The sequence below is a fragment of the Osmia lignaria genome, unplaced genomic scaffold (genome assembly GCF_051020975.1).
Source record: "Osmia lignaria lignaria isolate PbOS001 unplaced genomic scaffold, iyOsmLign1 scaffold0007, whole genome shotgun sequence".
Taxonomy (NCBI): domain Eukaryota; kingdom Metazoa; phylum Arthropoda; class Insecta; order Hymenoptera; family Megachilidae; genus Osmia; species Osmia lignaria.
In genome coordinates this window covers 8,529,327-8,554,275 of record NW_027478164.1, presented here as the reverse complement: position 1 = coordinate 8,554,275, position 24,949 = coordinate 8,529,327, and positions in this window count along the sequence as shown.

The window sequence follows — 24,949 nt, the reverse complement described above, 5'->3', positions numbered from 1 at the left end:
ATATCTCGAAAACTACGCTTCTGATTAAAAAATATCATAGAACATAAATTGTAGGAAACATAATTCTCTACAAAAAACGTCTCTTAACATTTTGCGATAGCTCGCTTCGTTTCCGAGATATTTGCAGATTCAACTCAAAGGAACTGGCCTGACGGACATATTTCGAGATACTTCTTCTTCTTCTTGTTCTTCCTCTGCACAGCTAAGCTGGAAGTGGCATTTGCAGCTCGCAATAGTGCAGAGTTATCTCAAAGAAAGGGGCCACGGTGTTTCTGTATCTCTATTATGTTGGTGCGGCTTCGGAACTTTTAAATATCTCGATATATCTCGAAAACTACGCTTCTGATCAAAAAATATCATAGAACATAAATTGTAGGAAACATAATTCTCTACAAAAAAGGTCTCTCAACATTTTGCCATAGCTCACTTCGTTTCCGAGATATTTGCAGATATATCTCAAGGGAAGGGGCCTGACGGACATATTTCGAGATATTTCTTCTTCTTGTTGTTCTTCTTCTGCACAGCTAAGCTGGAAGTGGCATTTACAGCTCGCAATAGTGCAGAGTTATCCCAAAGAAAGGGGCCACGGTGTTTCTGTATCTCTATTATGTTGGTGCGGCTTCGGAACTTTTAAATATCTTGATATATCTCGAGAACTACGCATCTGATCAAAAAATATCATAGAACATGAAAAGTAGGAAACTTAATTCTCTACAAAAAAGGTCTCTTAACATTTTGCCATAGCTCGCTTCGTTTCCGAGATATTTGCAGATTTATCTCAAGGGAAGGGGCCTGACGGACATATTTCGAGATATTTCTTCTTCTTGTTGTTCTTCTTCTGCACAGCTTAGCTGGAAGTGGCATTTGCAGCTCGCAATAGTGCAGAGTTATCCCAAAGAAAGGGGCCACGGTGTTTCTGTATCTCTATTATGTTGGTGCGGCTTCGGAACTTTTAAATATCTCGATATATCTCGAAAACTACGCTTCTGATCAAAAAATATCATAGAAGATAAAAAGTAGGAAACTTAATTCTCTACAAAAAAGGTCTCTTAACATTTTGCCATAACTCGCTTCGTTTCCGAGATATTTGCAGATTTATCTCAAGGGAAGGGTCCTGATGGACATATTTCGAGATATTTCTTCTTCTTGTTGTTCTTCTTCTGCACAGCTAAACTGGAAGTGGCATTTCCAGCTCGCAATCGTGCAGAGTTATCTCAAAGAAAGGGGCCACGGTGTTTCTGTATCTCTATTATGTTGGTGCGGCTTCGGAACTTTTAAATATCTTGATATATCTCGAGAACTACGCATCTGATCAAAAAATATCATAGAAGATAAAAAGTAGGAAACTTAATTCTCAACAACAAAGGTCTCTTCACATTTTGCCATAGCTCGCTTCGTTTCCGAGATATTTGCAGATTTATCTCAAGGGAAGGGGCCTGACGGACATATTTCGAGATATTTCTTCTTCTTGTTGTTCTTCTTCTGCACAGCTAAGCTGGAAGTGGCATTTGCGGCTCGCACTAGTGCACAGTTATCTCAAAGAAAGGGGCCACGGTGTTTCTGTATCTCTATTATGTTGGTGCGTCTTCGGAACTTTCAAATATCTCGATATATCTCGAAAACTACGCTTCTGATTAAAAAATATCATAGAACATAAATTGTAGGAAACATAATTCTCTACAAAAAACGTCTCTTAACATTTTGCGATAGCTCGCTTCGTTTCCGAGATATTTGCAGATTCAACTCAAAGGAACTGGCCTGACGGACATATTTCGAGATACTTCTTCTTCTTCTTGTTCTTCCTCTGCACAGCTAAGCTGGAAGTGGCATTTGCAGCTCGCAATAGTGCAGAGTTATCTCAAAGAAAGGGGCCACGGTGTTTCTGTATCTCTATTATGTTGGTGCGGCTTCGGAACTTTTAAATATCTTGATATATCTCGAGAACTACGCATCTGATCAAAAAATATCATAGGACATAAAAAGTAGGAAACTTAATTCTCTACAAAAAAGGTCTCTTAACATTTTGCCATAGCTCGCTTCGTTTCCGAGATATTTGCATATTTATCTCAAGGGAAGGGGCCTGACGGACATATTTCGAGATATTTCTTCTTCTTGTTGTTCTTCTTCTGCACAGCTAAGCTGGAAGTGGCATTTGCGGCTCGCACTAGTGCAGAGTTATCTCAAAGAAAGGGGCCACGGTGTTTCTGTATCTCTATTATGTTGGTGCGGCTTCGGAACTTTTAAATATCTTGATATATCTCGAGAACTACGCTTCTGATCAAAAAATATCATAGAACGTAAATTGTAGGAAACATTATTCTCTACAAAAAAGGTCTCTTAACATTTTGCCATAGCTCGCTTCGTTTCCGAGATATTTGCAGATTCATCTCAAGGGAAGGGGTCTGACGGACATATTTCGAGATATTTCTTCTTCTTGTTGTTCTTCTTCTGCACAGCTAAGCTGGAAGTGGCATTTACAGCTCGCAATAGTGCAGAGTTATCCCAAAGAAAGGGGCCACGGTGTTTCTGTATCTCTATTATGTTGGTGCGGCTTCGGAACTTTTAAATATCTTGATATATCTCGAGAACTACGCATCTGATCAAAAAATATCATAGAACATGAAAAGTAGGAAACTTAATTCTCTACAAAAAAGGTCTCTTAACATTTTGCCATAGCTCGCTTTGTTTCCGAGATATTTGCAGATTTATCTCAAGGGAAGGGGCCTGACGGACATATTTCGAGATATTTCTTCTTCTTGTTGTTCTTCTTCTGCACAGCTAAGCTGGAAGTGGCATTTGCAGCTCGCAATAGTGCAGAGTTATCTCAAAGAAAGGGGCCACGTGTTTCCGTATCTCTATTATGTTGGTGCGGCTTCGGAACTTTTAAATATCTCGATATATCTCGAAAACTACGCTTCTGATCAAAAAATACCATAGAACATAGCTTGTAGGAAACATAATTCTCTACAAAAAAGGTCTCTTAACATTTTGCGATAGCTCGCTTCGTTTCCGAGATAGTTGCAGATTTATCTCAAGGGAAGGGGCCTGACGGACATATTTCGAGATATTTCTTCTTCTTGTTGTTCTTCTTCTGCACAGCTAAGCTGGAAGTGGCATTTGCAGCTCGCAGTAGTGCAGAGTTATCGCAAAGAAAGGGGCCACGGTGTTTCTGTATCTCTATTATGTTTGTGCGGCTTCGGAACTTTTAAATATCTTGATATATCTCGAGAACTACGCAATTGATCAAAAAATATCATAGAACATAAAAAGTAGGAAACCTAATTTTCTACAAAAAAGGTCTCGTAACATTTTGCCGTAGCTCGCTTCGTTTCCGAGATATTTGCAGATTTATCTCAAGGGAAGGGGCCTGACGGACATATTTCGAAATATTTCTTATTCTTGTTGTTCTTCTTCTGCACAGCTAAGCTGGAAGTGGCATTTGCAGCTCGCAATAGTGCAGAGTTATCGCAAAGAAAGGGGCCACGGTGTTTCTGTATCTCTATTATGTTTGTGCGGCTTCGGAACTTTTAAATATCTTGATATATCTCGAGAACTACGCATCTGATCAAAAAATATCGTAGAACATAAATTGTAGGAAACATAATTCTCTACAAAAGAGGTCTCTTAACATTTTGCCTTAGCTCGCTTCGTTTCCGAGATATTTGCGGATTTATCTCAAGGGAAGGGGCCTGACGGACATATTTCGAGATATTTCTTCTTCTTGTTGTTCTTCTTCTGCACAGCTAAACTGGAAGTGGCATTTCCAGCTCGCAATAGTGCAGAGTTATCTCAAAGAAAGGGGCCACGGTGTTTCTGTATCTCTATTATGTTGGTGCGGCTTCGGAACTTTTAAATATCTTGATATATCTCGAGAACTACGCATCTGATCAAAAAATATCATAGAACATAAAAAGTAGGAAACTTAATTCTCTACAAAAAAGGTCTCTTAACATTTTGCCATAGCTCGCTTCGTTTCCGAGATATTTGCAGATTTATCTCAAGGGAAGGGGCCTGACGGACATATTTCGAGATATTTCTTCTTCTTGTTGTTCTTCTTCTGCACAGCTAAGCTGGAAGTGGCATTTGCAGCTCGCAATAGTGCAGAGTTATCGCAAAGAAAGGGGCCACGGTGTTTCTGTATCTCTATTATGTTTGTGCGGCTTCGGAACTTTTAAATATCTTGATATATCTCGAGAACTACGCATCTGATCAAAAAATATCATAGAACATAAAAAGTAGGAAACCTAATTTTCTACAAAAAAGGTCTCGTAACATTTTGCCGTAGCTCGCTTCGTTTCCGAGATATTTGCAGATTTATCTCAAGGGAAGGGGCCTGACGGACATATTTCGAAATATTTCTTATTCTTGTTGTTCTTCTTCTGCACAGCTAAGCTGGAAGTGGCATTTGCAGCTCGCAATAGTGCAGAGTTATCGCAAAGAAAGGGGCCACGGTGTTTCTGTATCTCTATTATGTTTGTGCGGCTTCGGAACTTTTAAATATCTTGATATATCTCGAGAACTACGCATCTGATCAAAAAATATCATAGAACATAAATTGTAGGAAACATAATTCTCTACAAAAGAGGTCTCTTAACATTTTGCCATAGCTCGCTTCGTTTCCGAGATATTTGCAGATTTATCTCAAGGGAAGGGGCCTGACGGACATATTTCGAGATATTTCTTCTTCTTGTTGTTCTTCTTCTGCACAGCTAAACTGGAAGTGGCATTTCCAGCTCGCAATAGTGCAGAGTTATCTCAAAGAAAGGGGCCACGGTGTTTCTGTATCTCTATTATGTTGGTGCGGCTTCGGAACTTTTAAATATCTTGATATATCTCGAGAACTACGCATCTGATCAAAAAATATCATAGAACATAAAAAGTAGGAAACTTAATTCTCTACAAAAAAGGTCTCTTAACATTTTGCCATAGCTCGCTTCGTTTCCGAGATATTTGCAGATTTATCTCAAGGGAAGGGGCCTGACGGACATATTTCGTGATATTTCTTCTTCTTGTTGTTCTTCTTCTGCACAGCTAAGCTGGAAGTGGCATGTACAGCTCGCAATAGTGCAGAGTTATCTCAAAGAAAGGGGCCACGGTGTTTCTGTATCTCTATTATGTTGGTGCGGCTTCGGAACTTTTAAATATCTTGATATATCTCGAGAACTACGCATCTGATCAAAAAATATCATAGAACATAAATAGTAGGAAACTTAATTTCCTACAAAAAAGATCTCTTACTATTTTGCCATAGCTCGCATTGTTTCCGAGATATTTGCAGATTTAGCTCAAGGGAAGGGGCCTGACGGACATATTTCGAGATATTTCTTCTTCTTGTTGTTCTTCTTCTGCACAGCTAAGCTGGAAGTGGCATTTGCAGCTCGCCATAGTGCAGAGTTATCTCAAAGAAAGGGGCCACGGTGTTTCTGTATCTCTATTATGTTGGTGCGGCTTCGGAGCTTTTAAATATCTTGATATATCTCGAAAACTACGCATCTGATCAAAAAATATCATACAACATAAAAAGTAGGAAACTTAATCCTCTACAAAAAAGGTCTCTTAACATTTTGCCATAGCTCGCTTCGTTTCCGAGATATTTGCAGATTTATCTCAAGGGAAGGGGCCTAACGGACATATTTCGAGATATTTCTTCTTCTTGTTGTTCTTCTTCTGCACAGCTAAGCTGGAAGTGGCATTTGCAGCTCGCAATAGTGCAGAGTTTTCTCAAAGAAAGGGGCCACGGTGTTTCTGTATCTCTATTATGTTGGTGCGGCTTCGGAACTTTTAAATATCTTGATATATCTCGAAAACTACGCTTCTGATCAAAAAATATCATAGAACATAACTTGTAGGAAACATAATTCTCTACAAAAAAGGTCTCTTAACATTTTGCCATAGCTCGCTTCGTTTCCGAGATAGTTGCAGATTTATCTCAAGGGAAGGGGCCTGACGGACATATTTCGAGATATTTCTTCTTCTTGTTGTTCTTCTTCTGCACAGCTAAGCTGGAAGTGGCATTTGCAGCTTGCAATAGTGCAGAGTTATCTCAAAGAAAGGGGCCACGGTGTTTCTGTATCTCTATTATGTTGGTGCGGCTTCGGAACTTTTAAATATCTCGATATATCTCGAGAACTACGCATCTGATCAAAAAATATCATAGAACATAAAAAGTAGGAAACTTAATTCTCTACAAATAAGGTCTCTTAACATTTTGCCATAGCTCGCTTCGTTTCCGAGATATTTGCAGATTTATCTCAAGGGAAGGGGCCTGACGGACATATTTCGAGATATTTCTTCTTCTTGTTGTTCTTCTTCTGCACAGCTAAGCTGGAAGTGGCATTTGCAGCTCGCAATAGTGCAGAGTTATCTCAAAGAAAAGGGCCACGTGTTTCTGTATCTCTATTATGTTGGTGCGGCTTCGGAACTTTTAAATATCTCGATATATCTCGAAAACTACGCTTCTGATCAAAAAATACCATAGAACATAGCTTGTAGGAAACATAATTCTCTACAAAAAAGGTCTCTTAACATTTTGCCATAGCTCGCTTCGTTTCCGAGATAGTTGCAGATTTATCTCAAGGGAAGGGGCCTGACGGACATATTTCGAGATATTTCTTCTTCTTGTTGTTCTTCTTCTGCACAGCTAAGCTGGAAGTGGCATTTGCAGCTCGCAATAGTGCAGAGTTATCTCAAAGAAAGGGGCCACGGTGTTTCTGTATCTCTATTATGTTGGTGCGGCTTCGGAACTTTTAAATATCTCGATATATCTCGAAAACTACGCATCTGATCAAAAAATATCATAGAACATAGCTTGTAGGAAACATAATTCTCTACAAAAAAGGTCTCTTAACATTTTGCCATAGCTCGCTTCGTTTCCGAGATAGTTGCAGATTTATCTCAAGGGAAGGGGCCTGACGGACATATTTCGAGATATTTCTTCTTCTTGTTGTTCTTCTTCTGCACAGCTAAGCTGGAAGTGGCATTTGCAGCTCGCAATAGTGCAGAGTTATCTCAAAGAAAGGGGCCACGGTGTTTCTGTATCTCTATTATGTTGGTGCGGCTTCGGAACTTTTAAATATCTCGATATATCTCGAGAACTACGCATCTGATCAAAAAATATCATAGAACATAAAAAGTAGGAAACTTAATTCTCTACAAATAAGGTCTCTTAACATTTTGCCATAGCTCGCTTCGTTTCCGAGATATTTGCAGATTTATCTCAAGGGAAGGGGCCTGACGGACATATTTCGAGATATTTCTTCTTCTTGTTGTTCTTCTTCTGCACAGCTAAGCTGGAAGTGGCATTTGCAGCTCGCAATAGTGCAGAGTTATCGCAAAGAAAGGGGCCACGTGTTTCCGTATCTCTATTATGTTGGTGCGGCTTCGGAACTTTTAAATATCTCGATATATCTCGAAAACTACGCTTCTGATCAAAAAATACCATAGAACATAGCTTGTAGGAAACATAATTCTCTACAAAAAAGGTCTCTTAACATTTTGCGATAGCTCGCTTCGTTTCCGAGATAGTTGCAGATTTATCTCAAGGGAAGGGGCCTGACGGACATATTTCGAGATATTTCTTCTTCTTGTTGTTCTTCTTCTGCACAGCTAAGCTGGAAGTGGCATTTGCAGCTCGCAGTAGTGCAGAGTTATCGCAAAGAAAGGGGCCACGGTGTTTCTGTATCTCTATTATGTTTGTGCGGCTTCGGAACTTTTAAATATCTTGATGTATCTCGAGAACTACGCAATTGATCAAAAAATATCATAGAACATAAAAAGTAGGAAACCTAATTTTCTACAAAAAAGGTCTCGTAACATTTTGCCGTAGCTCGCTTCGTTTCCGAGATATTTGCAGATTTATCTCAAGGGAAGGGGCCTGACGGACATATTTCGAAATATTTCTTATTCTTGTTGTTCTTCTTCTGCACAGCTAAGCTGGAAGTGGCATTTGCAGCTCGCAATAGTGCAGAGTTATCGCAAAGAAAGGGGCCACGGTGTTTCTGTATCTCTATTATGTTTGTGCGGCTTCGGAACTTTTAAATATCTTGATATATCTCGAGAACTACGCATCTGATCAAAAAATATCGTAGAACATAAATTGTAGGAAACATAATTCTCTACAAAAGAGGTCTCTTAACATTTTGCCTTAGCTCGCTTCGTTTCCGAGATATTTGCGGATTTATCTCAAGGGAAGGGGCCTGACGGACATATTTCGAGATATTTCTTCTTCTTGTTGTTCTTCTTCTGCACAGCTAAACTGGAAGTGGCATTTCCAGCTCGCAATAGTGCAGAGTTATCTCAAAGAAAGGGGCCACGGTGTTTCTGTATCTCTATTATGTTGGTGCGGCTTCGGAACTTTTAAATATCTTGATATATCTCGAGAACTACGCATCTGATCAAAAAATATCATAGAACATAAAAAGTAGGAAACTTAATTCTCTACAAAAAAGGTCTCTTAACATTTTGCCATAGCTCGCTTCGTTTCCGAGATATTTGCAGATTTATCTCAAGGGAAGGGGCCTGACGGACATATTTCGAGATATTTCTTCTTCTTGTTGTTCTTCTTCTGCACAGCTAAGCTGGAAGTGGCATTTGCAGCTCGCAATAGTGCAGAGTTATCGCAAAGAAAGGGGCCACGGTGTTTCTGTATCTCTATTATGTTTGTGCGGCTTCGGAACTTTTAAATATCTTGATATATCTCGAGAACTACGCATCTGATCAAAAAATATCATAGAACATAAAAAGTAGGAAACCTAATTTTCTACAAAAAAGGTCTCGTAACATTTTGCCGTAGCTCGCTTCGTTTCCGAGATATTTGCAGATTTATCTCAAGGGAAGGGGCCTGACGGACATATTTCGAAATATTTCTTATTCTTGTTGTTCTTCTTCTGCACAGCTAAGCTGGAAGTGGCATTTGCAGCTCGCAATAGTGCAGAGTTATCGCAAAGAAAGGGGCCACGGTGTTTCTGTATCTCTATTATGTTTGTGCGGCTTCGGAACTTTTAAATATCTTGATATATCTCGAGAACTACGCATCTGATCAAAAAATATCATAGAACATAAATTGTAGGAAACATAATTCTCTACAAAAGAGGTCTCTTAACATTTTGCCATAGCTCGCTTCGTTTCCGAGATATTTGCAGATTTATCTCAAGGGAAGGGGCCTGACGGACATATTTCGAGATATTTCTTCTTCTTGTTGTTCTTCTTCTGCACAGCTAAACTGGAAGTGGCATTTCCAGCTCGCAATAGTGCAGAGTTATCTCAAAGAAAGGGGCCACGGTGTTTCTGTATCTCTATTATGTTGGTGCGGCTTCGGAACTTTTAAATATCTTGATATATCTCGAGAACTACGCATCTGATCAAAAAATATCATAGAACATAAAAAGTAGGAAACTTAATTCTCTACAAAAAAGGTCTCTTAACATTTTGCCATAGCTCGCTTCGTTTCCGAGATATTTGCAGATTTATCTCAAGGGAAGGGGCCTGACGGACATATTTCGTGATATTTCTTCTTCTTGTTGTTCTTCTTCTGCACAGCTAAGCTGGAAGTGGCATGTACAGCTCGCAATAGTGCAGAGTTATCTCAAAGAAAGGGGCCACGGTGTTTCTGTATCTCTATTATGTTGGTGCGGCTTCGGAACTTTTAAATATCTTGATATATCTCGAGAACTACGCATCTGATCAAAAAATATCATAGAACATAAATAGTAGGAAACTTAATTTCCTACAAAAAAGATCTCTTACTATTTTGCCATAGCTCGCATTGTTTCCGAGATATTTGCAGATTTAGCTCAAGGGAAGGGGCCTGACGGACATATTTCGAGATATTTCTTCTTCTTGTTGTTCTTCTTCTGCACAGCTAAGCTGGAAGTGGCATTTGCAGCTCGCCATAGTGCAGAGTTATCTCAAAGAAAGGGGCCACGGTGTTTCTGTATCTCTATTATGTTGGTGCGGCTTCGGAACTTTTAAATATCTTGATATATCTCGAAAACTACGCATCTGATCAAAAAATATCATACAACATAAAAAGTAGGAAACTTAATCCTCTACAAAAAAGGTCTCTTAACATTTTGCCATAGCTCGCTTCGTTTCCGAGATATTTGCAGATGTATCTCAAGGGAAGGGGCCTAACGGACATATTTCGAGATATTTCTTCTTCTTGTTGTTCTTCTTCTGCACAGCTAAGCTGGAAGTGGCATTTGCAGCTCGCAATAGTGCAGAGTTTTCTCAAAGAAAGGGGCCACGGTGTTTCTGTATCTCTATTATGTTGGTGCGGCTTCGGAACTTTTAAATATCTTGATATATCTCGAAAACTACGCTTCTGATCAAAAAATATCATAGAACATAACTTGTAGGAAACATAATTCTCTACAAAAAAGGTCTCTTAACATTTTGCCATAGCTCGCTTCGTTTTCGAGATAGTTGCAGATTTATCTCAAGGGAAGGGGCCTGACGGACATATTTCGAGATATTTCTTCTTCTTGTTGTTCTTCTTCTGCACAGCTAAGCTGGAAGTGGCATTTGCAGCTCGCAATAGTGCAGAGTTATCTCAAAGAAAGGGGCCACGGTGTTTCTGTATCTCTATGATGTTGGTGCGGCTTCGGAACTTTTAAATATCTCGATATATCTCGAGAACTACGCATCTGATCAAAAAATATCATAGAACATAAAAAGTAGGAAACTTAATTCTCTACAAATAAGGTCTCTTAACATTTTGCCATAGCTCGCTTCGTTTCCGAGATATTTGCAGATTTATCTCAAGGGAAGGGGCCTGACGGACATATTTCGAGATATTTCTTCTTCTTGTTGTTCTTCTTCTGCACAGCTAAGCTGGAAGTGGCATTTGCAGCTCGCAATAGTGCAGAGTTATCTCAAAGAAAAGGGCCACGTGTTTCTGTATCTCTATTATGTTGGTGCGGCTTCGGAACTTTTAAATATCTCGATATATCTCGAAAACTACGCTTCTGATCAAAAAATACCATAGAACATAGCTTGTAGGAAACATAATTCTCTACAAAAAAGGTCTCTTAACATTTTGCCATAGCTCGCTTCGTTTCCGAGATAGTTGCAGATTTATCTCAAGGGAAGGGGCCTGACGGACATATTTCGAGATATTTCTTCTTCTTGTTGTTCTTCTTCTGCACAGCTAAGCTGGAAGTGGCATTTGCAGCTCGCAATAGTGCAGAGTTATCTCAAAGAAAGGGGCCACGGTGTTTCTGTATCTCTATTATGTTGGTGCGGCTTCGGAACTTTTAAATATCTCGATATATCTCGAAAACTACGCATCTGATCAAAAAATATCATAGAACATAGCTTGTAGGAAACATAATTCTCTACAAAAAAGGTCTCTTAACATTTTGCCATAGCTCGCTTCGTTTCCGAGATAGTTGCAGATTTATCTCAAGGGAAGGGGCCTGACGGACATATTTCGAGATATTTCTTCTTCTTGTTGTTCTTCTTCTGCACAGCTAAGCTGGAAGTGGCATTTGCAGCTCGCAATAGTGCAGAGTTATCTCAAAGAAAGGGGCCACGGTGTTTCTGTATCTCTATTATGTTGGTGCGGCTTCGGAACTTTTACATATCTCGATATATCTCGAGAACTACGCATCTGATCAAAAAATATCATAGAACATAAAAAGTAGGAAACTTAATTCTCTACAAATAAGGTCTCTTAACATTTTGCCATAGCTCGCTTCGTTTCCGAGATATTTGCAGATTTATCTCAAGGGAAGGGGCCTGACGGACATATTTCGAGATATTTCTTCTTCTTGTTGTTCTTCTTCTGCACAGCTAAGCTGGAAGTGGCATTTGCAGCTCGCAATAGTGCAGAGTTATCGCAAAGAAAGGGGCCACGGTGTTTCTGTATCTCTATTATGTTTGTGCGGCTTCGGAACTTTTAAATATCTTGATATATCTCGAGAACTACGCATCTGATCAAAAAATATCATAGAACATAAAAAGTAGGAAACCTAATTTTCTACAAAAAAGGTCTCTTAACATTTTGCCGTAGCTCGCTTCGTTTCCGAGATATTTGCAGATTTATCTCAAGGGAAGGGGCCTGACGGACATATTTCGAAATATTTCTTATTCTTGTTGTTCTTCTTCTGCACAGCTAAGCTGGAAGTGGCATTTGCAGCTCGCAATAGTGCAGAGTTATCTCAAAGAAAGGGGCCACGGTGTTTCTGTACCTCTATTATGTTGGTGCAGCTTCGGAGCTTTTAAATATCTTGATATATCTCGAGAACTACGCATCTGATCAAAAAATATCATAGAACATAAAAAGTAGGAAACTTAATTCTCTACAAAAAAGGTCTCTTAACATTTTGCCATAGCTCGCTTCGTTTCCGTGATATTTGCAGATTTATCTCAAGGGAAGGGGCCTGACGGACATATTTCGTGATATTTCTTCTTCTTGTTGTTCTTCTTCTGCACAGCTAAGCTGGAAGTGGCATTTACAGCTCGCAATAGTGCAGAGTTATCTCAAAGAAAGGGGCCACGGTGTTTCTGTATCTCTATTATGTTGGTGCGGCTTCGGAACTTTTAAATATCTTGATATATCTCGAGAACTACACATCTGATCAAAAAATATCATAGAACATAAATAGTAGGAAACTTAATTTCCTACAAAAAAGATCTCTTACTATTTTGCCATAGCTCGCATTGTTTCCGAGATATTTGCAGATATATCTCAAGGGAAGGGGCCTGACGGACATATTTCGAGATATTTCTTCTTCTTGTTGTTCTTCTTCTGCACAGCTAAGCTGGAAGTGGCATTTGCAGCTCGCAATAGTGCAGAGTTATCGCAAAGAAAGGGGCCACGGTGTTTCTGTATCTCTATTATGTTTGTGCGGCTTCGGAACTTTTAAATATCTTGATATATCTCGAGAACTACGCATCTGATCAAAAAATATCATAGAACATAAAAAGTAGGAAACCTAATTTTCTACAAAAAAGGTCTCTTAACATTTTGCCGTAGCTCGCTTAGTTTCCGAGATATTTGCAGATTTATCTCAAGGGAAGGGGCCTGACGGACATATTTCGAAATATTTCTTATTCTTGTTGTTCTTCTTCTGCACAGCTAAGCTGGAAGTGGCATTTGCGGCCCGCACTAGTGCAGAGTTATCTCAAAGAAAGGGGCCACGGTGTTTCTGTATCTCTATTATGTTGGTGCGGCTTCGGAACTTTTAAATATCTCGATATATCTCGAAAACTACGCTTCTGATCAAAAAATATCATAGAACATAAATTGTAGGAAACATAATTCTCTACAAAAAAGGTCTCTTAACATTTTGCCATAGCTCGTTTCGTTTCCGAGATATTTGCAGATATATCTCAAGGGAAGGGGCCTGACGGACATATTTCGAGATATTTCTTCTTCTTGTTGTTCTTCTTCTGCACAGCTAAACTGGAAGTGGCGTTTCCAGCTCGCAATAGCGCAGAGTTATCTGAAAGAAAGGGGCCACGGTGTTTCTGTATCTCCATTATGTTGGTGCGGCTTCGGAACTTTTAAATATCTTGATATATCTCGAGAACTACGCATCTGATCAAAAAATATCATAGAACATAGAAAGTAGGAAACTTAATTCTCTACAAAAAAGGTCTCTTAACATTTTGCCATAGCTCCCTTCGTTTCCGAGATATTTGCAGATTTATCTCAAGGGAAGGGGCCTGACGGACATATTTCGAGATATTTCTTCTTCTTGTTGTTCTTCTTCTGCACAGCTAAGCTGGAAGTGGCATTTGCGGCTCGCACTAGTGCAGAGTTATCTCAACGAAAGGGGCCACGGTGTTTCTGTATCTCTATTATGTTGGTGCGGCTTCGGAACTTTTAAATATCTTGATATATCTCGAGAACTACGCATCTGATCAAAAAATATCATAGAACATAAAAAGTAGGAAACTTAATTCTCTACAAATAAGGTCTCTTAACATTTTGCCATAGCTCGCTTCGTTTCCGAGATATTTGCAGATTTATCTCAAGGGAAGGGGCCTGACGGACATATTTCGAGATATATCTTCTTCTTGTTGTTCTTCTTCTGCACAGCTAAGCTGGAAGTGGCATTTGCAGCTCGCAATAGTGCAGAGTTATCTCAAAGAAAGGGGCCACGGTGTTTCTGTATCTCTATTATGTTGGTGCGGCTTCGGAACTTTTAAATATCTTGATATATCTCGAGAAGTACGCATCTGATCAAAAAATATCATAGAACATAGAAAGTAGGAAACTTAATTCTCTACAAAAAAGGTCTCTTAACATTTTGCCATAGCTCGCTTCGTTTCCGAGATATTTGCAGATTTATCTCAAGGGAAGGGGCCTGACGGACATATTTCGAGATATTTCTTCTTCTTGTTGTTCTTCTTCTGCACAGCTAAGCTGGAAGTGGCATTTGCGGCTCGCACTAGTGCAGAGTTATCTCAACGAAAGGGGCCACGGTGTTTCTGTATCTCTATTATGTTGGTGCGGCTTCGGAACTTTTAAATATCTTGATATATCTCGAGAACTACGCATCTGATCAAAAAATATCATAGAACATAAAAAGTAGGAAACTTAATTCTCTACAAAAAAGGTCTCTTAACATTATGCCATAGCTCGCTTCGTTTCCGAGATATTTGCTGATTTATCTCAAGGGAAGGGGCCTGACGGACATATTTCGAGATATTTCTTCTTCTTGTTGTTCTTATTCTGCACAGCTAAACTGGAAGTGGCATTTACAGCTCGCAATAGTGCAGAGTTATCTCAAAGAAAGGGGCCACGGTGTTTCTGTATCTCTATTATGTTGGTGCGGCTTCGGAACTTTTAAATATCTCGATATATCTCGAGAACTACGCATCTGATCAAAAAATATCATAGAACATAAAAAGTAGGAAACTTAATTCTCTACAAATAAGGTCTCTTAACATTTTGCCATAGCTCGCTTCGTTTCCGAGATATTTGCAGATTTATCTCAAGGGAAGGGGCCTGACGGACATATTTCGAGATATTTCTTCTTCTTGTTGTTCTTCTTCTGCACAGCTAAGCTGGAAGTGGCATTTGCAGCTCGCAATAGTGCAGAGTTATCTCAAAGAAAAGGGCCACGTGTTTCTGTATCTCTATTATGTTGGTGCGGCTTCGGAACTTTTAAATATCTCGATATATCTCGAAAACTACGCTTCTGATCAAAAAATACCATAGAACATAGCTTGTAGGAAACATAATTCTCTACAAAAAAGGTCTCTTAACATTTTGCCATAGCTCGCTTCGTTTCCGAGATAGTTGCAGATTTATCTCAAGGGAAGGGGCCTGACGGACATATTTCGAGATATTTCTTCTTCTTGTTGTTCTTCTTCTGCACAGCTAAGCTGGAAGTGGCATTTGCAGCTCGCAATAGTGCAGAGTTATCTCAAAGAAAGGGGCCACGGTGTTTCTGTATCTCTATTATGTTGGTGCGGCTTCGGAACTTTTAAATATCTCGATATATCTCGAAAACTACGCATCTGATCAAAAAATATCATAGAACATAGCTTGTAGGAAACATAATTCTCTACAAAAAAGGTCTCTTAACATTTTGCCATAGCTCGCTTCGTTTCCGAGATAGTTGCAGATTTATCTCAAGGGAAGGGGCCTGACGGACATATTTCGAGATATTTCTTCTTCTTGTTGTTCTTCTTCTGCACAGCTAAGCTGGAAGTGGCATTTGCAGCTCGCAATAGTGCAGAGTTATCTCAAAGAAAGGGGCCACGGTGTTTCTGTATCTCTATTATGTTGGTGCGGCTTCGGAACTTTTAAATATCTCGATATATCTCGAGAACTACGCATCTGATCAAAAAATATCATAGAACATAAAAAGTAGGAAACTTAATTCTCTACAAATAAGGTCTCTTAACATTTTGCCATAGCTCGCTTCGTTTCCGAGATATTTGCAGATTTATCTCAAGGGAAGGGGCCTGACGGACATATTTCGAGATATTTCTTCTTCTTGTTGTTCTTCTTCTGCACAGCTAAGCTGGAAGTGGCATTTGCAGCTCGCAATAGTGCAGAGTTATCGCAAAGAAAGGGGCCACGGTGTTTCTGTATCTCTATTATGTTTGTGCGGCTTCGGAACTTTTAAATATCTTGATATATCTCGAGAACTACGCATCTGATCAAAAAATATCATAGAACATAAAAAGTAGGAAACCTAATTTTCTACAAAAAAGGTCTCTTAAGATTTTGCCGTAGCTCGCTTCGTTTCCGAGATATTTGCAGATTTATCTCAAGGGAAGGGGCCTGACGGACATATTTCGAAATATTTCTTATTCTTGTTGTTCTTCTTCTGCACAGCTAAGCTGGAAGTGGCATTTGCAGCTCGCAATAGTGCAGAGTTATCTCAAAGAAAGGGGCCACGGTGTTTCTGTACCTGTATTATGTTGGTGCAGCTTCGGAGCTTTTAAATATCTTGATATATCTCGAGAACTACGCATCTGATCAAAAAATATCATAGAACATAGCTTGTAGGAAACATAATTCTCTACAAAAAAGGTCTCTTAACATTTTGCCATAGCTCGCTTCGTTTCCGAGATAGTTGCAGATTTATCTCAAGGGAAGGGGCCTGACGGACATATTTCGAGATATTTCTTCTTCTTGTTGTTCTTCTTCTGCACAGCTAAGCTGGAAGTGGCATTTGCAGCTCGCAATAAGGCAGAGTTATCTCAAAGAAAGGGGCCACGGTGTTTCTGTATCTCTATTATGTTGGTGCGGCTTCGGAACTTTTAAATATCTCGATATATCTCGAGAACTACGCATCTGATCAAAAAATATCATAGAACATAAAAAGTAGGAAACTTAATTCTCTACAAATAAGGTCTCTTAACATTTTGCCATAGCTCGCTTCGTTTCCGAGATATTTGCAGATTTATCTCAAGGGAAGGGGCCTGACGGACATATTTCGAGATATTTCTTCTTCTTGTTGTTCTTCTTCTGCACAGCTAAGCTGGAAGTGGCATTTGCAGCTCGCAATAGTGCAGAGTTATCGCAAAGAAAGGGGCCACGGTGTTTCTGTATCTCTATTATGTTTGTGCGGCTTCGGAACTTTTAAATATCTTGATATATCTCGAGAACTACGCATCTGATCAAAAAATATCATAGAACATAAAAAGTAGGAAACTTAATTCACTACAAAAAAGGTCTCTTAACATTTTGCCATAGCTCGCTTCGTTTCCGAGATATTTGCAGATTTATCTCAAGGGAAGGGGCCTGACGGACATATTTCGAGATATTTCTTCTTCTTGTTGTTCTTCTTCTGCACAGCTAAGCTGGAAGTGGCATTTGCAGCTCGCAATAGTGCAGAGTTATCGCAAAGAAAGGGGCCACGGTGTTTCTGTATCTCTATTATGTTTGTGCGGCTTCGGAACTTTTAAATATCTTGATATATCTCGAGAACTACGCATCTGATCAAAAAATATCATAGAACATAAAAAGTAGGAAACCTAATTCTCTACAAAAAAGGTCTCTTAACATTTTGCCGTAGCTCGCTTCGTTTCCGAGATATTTGCAGATTTATCTCAAGGGAAGGGGCCTGACGGACATATTTCGAAATATTTCTTATTCTTGTTGTTCTTCTTCTGCACAGCTAAGCTGGAAGTGGCATTTGCAGCTCGCAATAGTGCAGAGTTATCTCAAAGAAAAGGGCCACGTGTTTCTGTATCTCTATTATGTTGGTGCGGCTTCGGAACTTTTAAATATCTCGATATATCTCGAAAACTACGCTTCTGATCAAAAAATACCATAGAACATAGCTTGTAGGAAACATAATTCTCTACAAAAAAGGTCTCTTAACATTTTGCCATAGCTCGCTTCGTTTCCGAGATAGTTGCAGATTTATCTCAAGGGAAGGGGCCTGACGGACATATTTCGAGATATTTCTTCTTCTTGTTGTTCTTCTTCTGCACAGCTAAGCTGGAAGTGGCATTTGCAGCTCGCAATAGTGCAGAGTTATCTCAAAGAAAGGGGCCACGGTGTTTCTGTATCTCTATTATGTTGGTGCGGCTTCGGAACTTTTAAATATCTCGATATATCTCGAGAACTACGCATCTGATCAAAAAATATCATAGAACATAAAAAGTAGGAAACTTAATTCTCTACAAATAAAGTCTCTTAACATTTTGCCTTAGCTCGCTTCGTTTCCGAGATATTTGCAGATTTATCTCAAGGGAAGGGGCCTGAGGGACATATTTGGAGATATTTCTTCTTCTTGTTGTTCTTCTTCTGCACAGCTAAGCTGGAAGTGGCATTTGCGGCCCGCACTAGTGCAGAGTTATCTCAAAGAAAGGGGCCACGGTGTTTCTGTATTTCTATTATGTTGGTGCGGCTTCGGAACATTTAAATATCTCGATATATCTCGAAAACTACGCTTCTGATCAAAAAATATCATAGAACATAAATTGTAGGAAACATAATTCTCTACAAAAAAGGTCTCTTAACATTTTGCCATAGCTCGTTTCGTTTCCGAGATATTTGCAGATATATCTCAAGGGAAGGGGCCTGACGGACATATTTCGAGATATTTCTTCTTCTTGTTGTTCTTCTTCTGCACAGCTAAACTGGAAGTGGCGTTTCCAGCTCGCAATAGCGCAGAGTTATCTGAAAGAAAGGGGCCACGGTGTTTCTGTATCTCCATTATGTTGGTGCGGCTTCGGAACTTTTAAATATCTTGATATATCTCGAGAACTACGCATCTGATCAAAAAATATCATAGAACATAGAAAGTAGGAAACTTAATTCTCTACAAAAAAGGTCTCTTAACATTTTGCCATAGCTCGCTTCGTTTCCGAGATATTTGCAGATTTATCTCAAGGGAAGGGGCCTGACGGACATATTTCGAGATATTTCTTCTTCTTGTTGTTCTTCTTCTGCACAGCTAAGCTGGAAGTGGCATTTGCGGCTCGCACTAGTGCAGAGTTATCTCAACGAAAGGGGCCACGGTGTTTCTGTATCTCTATTATGTTGGTGCGGCTTCGGAACTTTTAAATATCTTGATATATCTCGAGAACTACGCATCTGATCAAAAAATATCATAGAACATAAAAAGTAGGAAACTTAATTCTCTACAAATAAGGTCTCTTAACATTTTGCCATAGCTCGCTTCGTTTCCGAGATATTTGCAGATTTATCTCAAGGGAAGGGGCCTGACGGACATATTTCGAGATATATCTTCTTCTTGTTGTTCTTCTTCTGCACAGCTAAGCTGGAAGTGGCATTTGCAGCTCGCAATAGTGCAGAGTTATCTCAAAGAAAGGGGCCACGGTGTTTCTGTATCTCTATTATGTTGGTGCGGCTTCGGAACTTTTAAATATCTTGATATATCTCGAGAAGTACGCATCTGATCAAAAAATATCATAGAACATAGAAAGTAGGAAACTTAATTCTCTACAAAAAAGGTCTCTTAACATTTTGCCATAGCTCGCTTCGTTTCCGAGATATTTGCAGATTTATCTCAAGGGAAGGGGCCTGACGGACATATTTCGAGATATTTCTTCTTCTTGTTGTTCTTCTTCTGCACAGCTAAGCTGGAAGTGGCATTTGCGGCTCGCACTAGTGCAGAGTTATCTCAAAGAAAGGGGCCACGGTGTTTCTGTATCTCTATTATGTTGGTGCGGCTTCGGAACTTTTAAATATCTTGATATATCTCGAGAACTACGCATCTGATCAAAAAATATCATAGAACATAAAAAGTAGGAAACTTAATTCTCTACAAAAAAGGTCTCTTAACATTATGCCATAGCTCGCTTCGTTTCCGAGATATTTGCTGATTTATCTCAAGGGAAGGGGCCTGACGGACATATTTCGAGATATTTCTTCTTCTTGTTGTTCTTATTCTGCACAGCTAAACTGGAAGTGGCATTTCCAGCTCGCAATAGTGCAGAGTTATCTCAAAGAAAGGGGCCACGGTGTTTCTGTATCTCTATTATGTTGGTGCGGCTTCGGAACTTTTAAATATCTTGATATATCTCGAGAACTACGCATCTGATCAAAAAATATCATAGAACATAAAAAGTACGAAACTTAATTCTCTACAACAAAGGTCTCTTAACATTTTGCCATAGCTCGCTTTGTTTCCGAGATATTTGCTGATTTATCTCAAGGGAAGGGGCCTGGCGGACATATTTCGAGATATTTCTTCTTCTCGTTGTTCTTCTTCTGCACAGCTAAGCTGGAAGTGGCATTTGCGGCCCGCACTAGTGCAGAGTTATCTCAAAGAAAGGGGCCACGGTGTTTCTGTATCTCTATTATGTTGGTGCGGCTTCGGAACTTTTAAATATCTCGATATATCTCGAAAACTACGCTTCTGATCAAAAAATATCATAGAACATAACTTGTAGGAGACATAATTCTCTACAAAAAAGGTCTCTTAACATTTTGCCATAGCTCGCTTCGTTTCCGAGATATTTGCAGATTTATCTCAAGGGAAGGGGCCTGACGGACATATTTCGATATATTTCTTCTTCTTGTTGTTCTTCTTCTGCACAGCTAAGCTGGAAGTGGCATTTGCGGCTCGCACTAGTGCAGAGTTATCTCAAAGAAAGGGGCCACGGTGTTTCTGTATCTCTATTATGTTGGTGCGGCTTCGGAACTTTTAAATATCTTGATATATCTCGAGAACTACGCATCTGATCAAAAACTATCATAGAACATAAAAAGTAGCAAACTTAATTCTCTACAAAAAAGGTCTCTTAACATTTTGCCATAGCTCGCTTCGTTTCCGAGATATTTGCAGATTTATCTCAAGGGAAGGGGCCTGACGGACATATTTCGAGATATTTCTTCTTCTTGTTGTTCTTCTTCTGCACAGCTAAGCTGGAAGTGGCATTTGCGGCTCGCACTAGTGCAGAGTTATCTCAAAGAAAGGGGCCACGGTGTTTCTGTATCTCTATTATGTTGGTGCGGCTTCGGAACTTTTAAATATCTCGATATATCTCGAAAACTACGCTTCTGATCAAAAAATATCATAGAACATAAATTGTAGGAAACATAATTCTCTACAAAAAACGTCTGTTAACATTTTGCCATAGCTCGCTTCGTTTCCGAGATATTTGCAGATTCAGCTCAAAGGAACGGGCCTGACGGACATATTTCGAGATATTTCTTCTTCTTGTTGTTCTTCCTCTGCACAGCTAAGCTGGAAGTGGCATTTGCAGCTCGCAATAGTGCAGAGTAATCTCAAAGAAAGGGGCCACGGTGTTTCTGTATCTCTATTATGTTGGTGCGGCTTCGGAACTTTTAAATATCTTGATATATCTCGAGAACTACGCATCTGATCAAAAAATATCATAGAACATAAAAAGTAGGAAACTTAATTCTCTACAAAAAAGGTCTCTTAACATTTTGCCATAGCTCGCTTCGTTTCCGAGATAGTTGCAGATTTATCTCAAGGGAAGGGGCCTGACGGACATATTTCGAGATATTTCTTCTTCTTGTTGTTCTTCTTCTGCACAGCTAAGCTGGAAGTCGCATTTGCGGCTCGCACTAGTGCAGAGTTATCTCAAAGAAAGGGGCCACGGTGTTTCTGTATCTCTATTATGTTGGTGCGGCTTCGGAACTTTTAAATATCTCGATATATCTCGAAAACTACGCTTCTGATCAAAAAATATCATAGAACATAAAAAGTAGGAAACTTAATTCTCTACAAAAAAGGTCTCTTAACATTTTGCCATAGCTCGCTTCGTTTCCGAGATATTTGCAGATTTATCTCAAGGGAAGGGGCCTGACGGACATATTTCGAGATATTTCTTCTTCTTGTTGTTCTTCCTCTGCACAGCTAAGCTGGAAGTGGCATTTGCAGCTCGCAATAGTGCAGAGTAATCTCAAAGAAAGGGGCCACGGTGTTTCTGTATCTCTATTATGTTGGTGCGGCTTCGGAACTTTTAAATATCTTGATATATCTCGAGAACTACGCATCTGATCAAAAAATATCATAGAACATAAAAAGTAGGAAACTTAATTCTCTACAAAAAAGGTCTCTTAACATTTTGCCATAGCTCGCTTCGTTTCCGAGATATTTGCAGATTTATCTCAAGGGAAGGGGCCTGACGGACATATTTCGAGATATTTCTTCTTCTTGTTGTTCTTCCTCTGCACAGCTAAGCTGGAAGTGGCATTTGCAGCTCGCAATAGTGCAGAGTAATCTCAAAGAAAGGGGCCACGGTGTTTCTGTATCTCTATTATGTTGGTGCGGCTTCGGAACTTTTAAATATCTTGATATATCTCGAGAACTACGCATCTGATCAAAAAATATCATAGAACATAAAAAGTAGGAAACTTAATTCTCTACAAAAAAGGTCTCTTAACATTTTGCCATAGCTCGCTTCGTTTCCGAGATATTTGCAGATTTATCTCAAGGGAAGGGGCCTGACGGACATATTTCGAGATATTTCTTCTTCTTGTTGTTCTTCTTCTGCACAGCTAAGCTGGAAGTGGCATTTGCGGCTCGCACTAGTGCAGAGTTATCTCAAAGAAATGGGCCACGGTGTTTCTGTATCTCTATTATGTTGGTGCGGCTTCGGAACTTTTAAATATCTCGATATATCTCGAAAACTACGCTTCTGATCAAAAAATATCATAGAACATAAAAAGTAGGAAACTTAATTCTCTACAAAAAAGGTCTCTTAACATTTTGCCATAGCTCGCTTCGTTTCCGAGATATTTGCAGATTTATCTCAAGGGAAGGGGCCTGACGGACATATTTCGAGATATTTCTTCTTCTTGTTGTTCTTCTTCTGCACAGCTAAGCTGGAAGTGGCATTTGCGGCTCGCACTAGTGCAGAGTTATCTCAAAGAAAGGGGCCACGGTGTTTCTGTATCTCTATTATGTTGGTGCGGCTTCGGAACTTTTAAATATCTTGATATATCTCGAGAACTACGCATCGGATCAAAAAATATCATAGAACATAAATTGTAGGAAACATAATACTCTACAAAAAACGTCTCTAAACATTTTGCCATAGCTCGCTTCGTTTCCGAGATATTTGCAGATTCAGCGCAAAGGAACGGGCCTGACGGACATATTTCGAGATATTTCTTCTTCTTGTTGTTCTTCTTCTGCACAGCTAAGCTGGAAGTGGCATTTGCAGCTCGCAATAGTGCAGAGTAATCTCAAAGAAAGGGGCCACGGTGTTTCTGTATCTCTATTATGTTGGTGCGGCTTCGGAACTTTTAAATATCTTGATATATCTCGAGAACTACGCATCTGATCAAAAAATATCATAGAACATAAAAAGTAGCAAGCTTAATTCTCTACAAAAAAGGTCTCTTAACATTTTGCCATAGCTCGCTTCGTTTCCGAGATATTTGCAGATTTATCTCAAGGGAAGGGGCCTGACGGACATATTTCGAGATATTTCTTCTTCTTGTTGTTCTTATTCTGCACAGCTAAACTGGAAGTGGCATTTCCAGCTCGCAATAGTGCAGAGTTATCTCAAAGAAAGGGGCCACGGTGTTTCTGTATCTCTATTATGTTGGTGCGGCTTCGGAACTTTTAAATATCTTGATATATCTCGAGAACTACGCATCTGATCAAAAAATATCATAGAACATAAAAAGTACGAAACTTAATTCTCTACAACAAAGGTCTCTTAACATTTTGCCATAGCTCGCTTTGTTTCCGAGATATTTGCTGATTTATCTCAAGGGAAGGGGCCTGGCGGACATATTTCGAGATATTTCTTCTTCTCGTTGTTCTTCTTCTGCACAGCTAAGCTGGAAGTGGCATTTGCGGCCCGCACTAGTGCAGAGTTATCTCAAAGAAAGGGGCCACGGTGTTTCTGTATCTCTATTATGTTGGTGCGGCTTCGGAACTTTTAAATATCTCGATATATCTCGAAAACTACGCTTCTGATCAAAAAATATCATAGAACATAACTTGTAGGAGACATAATTCTCTACAAAAAAGGTCTCTTAACATTTTGCCATAGCTCGCTTCGTTTCCGAGATATTTGCAGATTTATCTCAAGGGAAGGGGCCTGACGGACATATTTCGAGATATTTCTTCTTCTTGTTGTTCTTCTTCTGCACAGCTAAGCTGGAAGTGGCATTTGCGGCTCGTACTAGTGCAGAGTTATCTCAAAGAAAGGGGCCACGGTGTTTCTGTATCTCTATTATGTTGGTGCGGCTTCGGAACTTTTAAATATCTTGATATATCTCGAGAACTACGCATCTGATCAAAAACTATCATAGAACATAAAAAGTAGCAAACTTAATTCTCTACAAATAAGGTCTCTTAACATTTTGCCATAGCTCGCTTCGTTTCCGAGATATTTGCAGATTTATCTCAAGGGAAGGGGCCTGACGGACATATTTCGAGATATATCTTCTTCTTGTTGTTCTTCTTCTGCACAGCTAAGCTGGAAGTGGCATTTGCAGCTCGCAATAGTGCAGAGTTATCTCAAAGAAAGGGGCCACGGTGTTTCTGTATCTCTATTATGTTGGTGCGGCTTCGGAACTTTTAAATATCTTGATATATCTCGAGAAGTACGCATCTGATCAAAAAATTTCATAGAACATGGAAAGTAGGAAACTTAATTCTCTACAAAAAAGGTCTCTTAACATTTTGCCATAGCTCGCTTCGTTTCCGAGATATTTGCAGATTTATCTCAAGGGAAGGGGCCTGACGGACATATTTCGAGATATTTCTTCTTCTTGTTGTTCTTCTTCTGCACAGCTAAGCTGGAAGTGGCATTTGCGGCTCGCACTAGTGCAGAGTTATCTCAAAGAAAGGGGCCACGGTGTTTCTGTATCTCTATTATGTTGGTGCGGCTTCGGAACTTTTAAATATCTCGATATATCTCGAAAACTACGCTTCTGATCAAAAAATATCATAGAACATAAATTGTAGGAAACATAATTCTCTACAAAAAACGTCTGTTAACATTTTGCCATAGCTCGCTTCGTTTCCGAGATATTTGCAGATTCAGCTCAAAGGAACGGGCCTGACGGACATAT